We start from the raw sequence: 5633 nt of genomic DNA, 5'->3' as shown, positions 1-5633 counted from the left end.
TATAAATAATTTTGGGGAAAGAATCCTGCCACATCCTCCTCTGATGATTTACAATGCCTATTAAAACATATGTTAAATACCGAAGAAAGGATAGTGTGTCTCAAACATATTTGACTATAGAACACTTTTATTATTAATGCATATAAATAATGTATGACTCACTTCTTGAAATCTATTTATCTTATTTGATTCTTATCAAATTCCTGCATTATGACTAATATTGGAACCAATTTATGAATGGAAGGGGGGATTAATAGATATATCAAAATTCTATTCAAGGTGAATTTTAGTCAGTGGGAAAGTTAGGATTTGAAACTGTATATGTATATTTTTTGTTTCTGACATTGTCTGCAAAGCAACAAAAATCTACAACAATTAAGCATTAATAGAATTAAAATGAGGAGAAGGCAGTGGCACCCCACTCCAGTACTCTTGCCTGGAAAATCCCATGGACAGAGGAGCCTGGTGGGCTGCAGTCCATGGTGTCGTGAAGAGTCGTACATGACTGAGCGACTTCACTTTCACTTTTCACTTTCATGCATTGGAGAAGGAAATGGCAACCCACTCCAGTGCTGTTGCCTGGAGAATCCCAGGGATTGGGGAGCCTGGTGGGCTGCTGTCTATGGGGTCGCACAAAGTCAGACACGACAAGTGACTTAGCAGCAGGAGCAGCAGAACTAAAATGTGAGATAATTTCTTCTTTTTCTATGATTAGGTTCTGCTTAACCAACTGTTAGCCTTGAATATTCATTGGTCTCTTCTTATGCAGAGCTGACAAGTCGTTCTCACTTGATAGGAGGAAATTTTGAGAAGTTAGTCAAAGCCCAACACACATTTTGAGTCAGGTTTAATAGTGGACAAATCATATTGTTCTTCAAAGAAAGGAGCATCACTCCCCCCCTTTCTCTCTCATACATTATCCTGACTTCTAGGCTCAGGATTTTTCTCCCAGGATAGTCATTCATGCATCCTATCCATGTATCTAATTAAGAAGACTGGGATCTGCTCTCTAGACTCAAGTCACCTCAAGTTAAAGGACAAGTTGCTGCTGCTAAGTCGCTTCAGTTGTGTCCGACTCTGTGCGACCCCATAGACGGCAGCCCACCCTATATTATGAGCCTGGTAAGACTTATGTGAGAGATCCTATACTAAGGCAAAATGGAGTGCTTGTACAGTTGTTAATAAAAAATATTTCACTGCATTTTAGCTATTGCTTATTGTTCCAGTGGTTGCATTCAGAGGGACTAGTAGGATTTGAGAGCCAAATTTGCACCTTGCAACCACAGTTGTAAACAGGACCAATCTGAACACATCCTCACACCAAGCATTATGACCCAGGATGTTACCAAACATAAATTAAAATTGTTACAATCATCGCCATTAATAATGAATAGTTGTGTGTGACTGCATGTGCGTGCTAAGTCACTTCAGTTGTGTCCAACTCTTTTTGGCCCTATGGACTGTAGCCAACAGGTCTCCTCTGCCCATGGGATTCTCCCAGCAAGAATACTGGAGTGGGTTGCCATGCCCTTCTCTAGGGGATCTTCCTGACTCAGGGATGGAACCCTCATTTCTATGTCTCTAGCATTGGCAGGCAGTTTCTTTACCATTAAAGCCTCCTGGGGATCTCAAGTCATGAATAGTTACTATCAGCTTATAAAGGAAATCAACCCTGAATATTCATTGGAAGGACTGATACTGAAGCCAAAGCTCCAATACTTTGGCCACATGATGCAAAGAGCCAGCTCATTAGAAAAGATCCTTGTGCTGGGAAAGATTGAGGGAAGAAGAAGGGAGTGACAGAAGATGAGATGGATGGATGGCATCACCAACTCAATGGACATGAGTTTTAGCAAATTCCAGTAGAGAGCAGGGAAGCCTGATGTGCTGCAGTCCCTGGGGTTGCAAAGTGTTGGATACAACTTAGCGACTGAACAACAACTATGTATGAGCACCATGATAGATAATGCAAACAAATTATGTCCATTTAAATCAGAGGTTCTCAGCTCTATTCCTATCAGAATCACCAGGAGAGCTTTTAAAATATGTTGAATCCAGCTACAGTAAATTTGAAAATGATTGGCTTATACTAAAAAAGTATATTAAGACAATTGTCAATTCAAAATCATTTACAAATAACTCGGGTAACCTTTTTTACTTACAAATTATAAACATATCTCTTCTGCAGCATCGCTGAAGAAAATGTACATGCCTTGGAATATTATACCCCAAATGGCTTTATATATCTTTAGTCATTGTTACATATATATTTTCCTTATGGATAACTACTATTGAGGTAGTTAGTAACTTTGTCACTATTGTCCTAAGTCATGTTTGAAATACTGCTTAAGAGTTAGATTGTATTTTTCCTATTACAAACACTTTGAGCTTTATAGTCCCTCATCAACAACTTTCAAGTGCTAGAATTTTATAGTAAACACAAAAAGTTGACATGGTTTTATTCGTTCTGTTACTTAAAAAATGCCAGGAGGATTTCAAAGTTATAATAATTATTATTGTGAAACAGAATAGGCAATAAAAGAAGACTTTATTACTGAATAAAAAACAAAGAATTTTACCTTTTATAAAGTCAAACAAGTCCTACTATTATTTCAACAAATTTGAAAAATAAAAGGTCACTGCCTCTGAAAAGTAAAGTAGTAAACATTATAGTCTTGAGAGTCCACATTTAAATAATATATTTCAGCATATAAACATCCAAATAGCAAGTAATTTACTTTTTTGTACATGATTTTCTTCAAAAATGTGAAGATACTCCATACTTATTATTTCTATATTCCCCTCAGTTTGCATCATGAAATAGAAACAAATGAAATTTTTCACTTATTTAAACTGAAAAATGGCAACAAAAATCAATACAAATGTATATATCAAGTCAGTGATAGGTAGTCATTATTTACATTAAAGTCATTGTTAATCAGTAACAGTAAATATTAAAACATTAATTCACCTCAAGGACCAAAAACATATTCAAATTAATTTGAGCAGACCCACTTAAAAGCAAACCTGTTTTGGAAATACAAACTCTAATATTTAATAGCACTATTACCACTATATCATTTTATGAAAATATTAACACTTGATTACAGCATTATATATTGTAAATACAATTTTCAGCTTATCTTGTAAGCAATGTATTATCCATGCTTGTTTATTTTATTGACAAATCCATTAAGAAATTGAGAATTATTTATTTTCTCTGGACTGAGGATCCTTATTTATCAAGTTATAAAGTTATACTGAATCTCTAAGGTCTAATCCAGGATTACAGGTCTAATTACAAGATTACAGTGATGTGATTTGCACTGAAAATTGACAGTGTGACAGTCATAATATTACCATACATACAACTTATAAAAATCTAAAATAATGACACCATTTCTGATTCCACACAGTCCTACAATGCTCGCAGTATGTATTTTATGTTTTCTTATATTAATAATACTTACAACCATTCTTTTATCCTGAACTTTACTGCCAAATTCCTCTTCTATAGGCTTACTCACTCCCTATCCCAACTGATTCCTTCTATATTGAACAAGATTTATCTACTATGTACTAGCATTAGACTTTCATCTGTCACTAAGATAGACAAAGTAATAGTCCAGAGATGAATGAAAATACTAACCATAAAAATAAATTATTTATTCAAATGTTGACAACTGTTTTGAAGGAAAGTTAATCTGAGAATGTATAACAGTTCTCAGCTTGTAGTTTAGTGGATGTCAGGGAGAGTTTCTCTTAGGCAATATATTTAAAAAACGTTCCAAAGTATGAATTGGAATTAGCTGGGTAAAACAGGTTGAAAGAAGGGAGTATTCTAAACAGAAAAGACTAGGTTTAAAGATCTTCAAACAAGAAGGAGTGGAGACGGAAAGATGAAGGTGAAAGAGTACAATAGACTAGAGAAAGTCTTTGAGAATTGTCTTAATAGAAAATTGATGGTAAGTTTAGAAATTTAGGAATGACAAGCAAATAATGAAAGGATGGATGGTGGAAATGTTGAACAGGGATGCATGGCTTGTGTATAGCTAATTTAGTGGCTAATTAAATTTCATAATTAAAAGAGATGAAATATTCTCATCCATGTGAAACTCTAATCAATGAATAAACAATTTTAGACAAGATCATGATAGAATATTCTTAAAGGTAGAACTACATAGTTAGGCCACTCACAAATATGGTTATTGATTAGTAAATGCTCTAAAAAATGATAAAGACATTTTAACAATACAGCTACATATTTTCTTGTTAATAAGTAAAGTTTAAGGTGTTTAGAAAGTATCATGCTACTAAAGTATTTTCTCTAATTCTTTTTCACATGAAAATAACTGCTCATTTAATTTTTACAACTAATTTTTCCTTTGTAAATGAATAATATGAACAAATGCCAATGAAACTGCTTTAGCAAATAGAGAACAAAGGCATTTTATTTTAAATTATTTTTTTTTTAATTTTTTAAATGGGGACATCTAACCCCTATTTGAACAGATGTGTTTAAATAAATAGGTGCCAGGTCCCAAAGACGAAAATTAGAGAACTAAAGTATAAGTGTGAAATTTTAAATTACTGTCAGTATTAGGGTTATCAAATGGGTGTAAAAGTAATTTTATTTAGGTCCAATTTTTTTTCTAAATTTGTAGTTAAAAAAACCTAAGTGATTTTTTTAAAAATCAAATAGCAAAATAAAATTTTTCTGGTTTACTTTACTTTTATTGTTGGCTGTGCTGGGTCTTCGTTGATGAATGGGTTTTCCTCTGGTTGTGGTGAGCAGGCTTACTCTCTAGTTGTGGGGCACAGGCTTCTCATTGCAGTGGCTTCTCTTGTTGCAGATCACAGGCTCTAGAGCATAGGTTTAATAGTTGTGGTACATGGACTTCATTCCTGGAGAAGGAAACACCAACCCACTCTAGTATTCTTGCCTGGAAAAACCCATGGACAGAAAAGCCTAGTGGGCTACAGTCTGTGAGGGTCACAAGGAGTTGGACGCAACTGAGCACAAGGACAAGCACGGGCTTAATTGCTCCATGCATGTGGGATCTTCACAGATCAGGGATCAAACCCATGTCTCCTGCGCTGGAAAGAGGATTGCTTACCACTGAGCCACCAGGCAAGCCCTGGAGCCATCTTCTATTACAGGAAACATAAAATTGCTTCAAGGAGTTTTAGACGAAAAATTTAATTGAAAATGGAACTTTCACAAATGAAATTTAAATGAAAAAGATATATCAAAGTTTGGGAAGTAACATCCATCTTCTAAGATGAAGTTATAGTCATCTTGGGCAATTTTTAAAAGAAAATCATCATCAGTTTCTTTTTCTTAAACACAGTTTGTTTTTCTTTAATTTTAAGTAGAATGATATCATCTTTCTATGAGCACATCTATATATTTTTCCTTTCTCATTACCCATCTCTTTCAAAATATAAAAATGATACATTGATGAATGTGTTATCAGATTCAGCATGATTAGATATATATTTTTAATTAATTAATTAATTTTAATTGGAGGCTACTTTACAATATTGTAGTGGCTTTTGCCATACATTGATGTGAATCAGCCATGGGTGTACATGTGTTCCCCATCCTGAATCCCCTTCCCACCTCCCTCCCC

The sequence above is a fragment of the Bubalus kerabau genome, chromosome 2 (genome assembly GCF_029407905.1).
Source record: "Bubalus kerabau isolate K-KA32 ecotype Philippines breed swamp buffalo chromosome 2, PCC_UOA_SB_1v2, whole genome shotgun sequence".
Classification (NCBI taxonomy): Eukaryota; Metazoa; Chordata; class Mammalia; order Artiodactyla; family Bovidae; genus Bubalus; species Bubalus kerabau.
The sequence above is the reverse complement of the archived record's forward strand: the minus strand, read 5'-3'. Positions refer to the sequence as shown.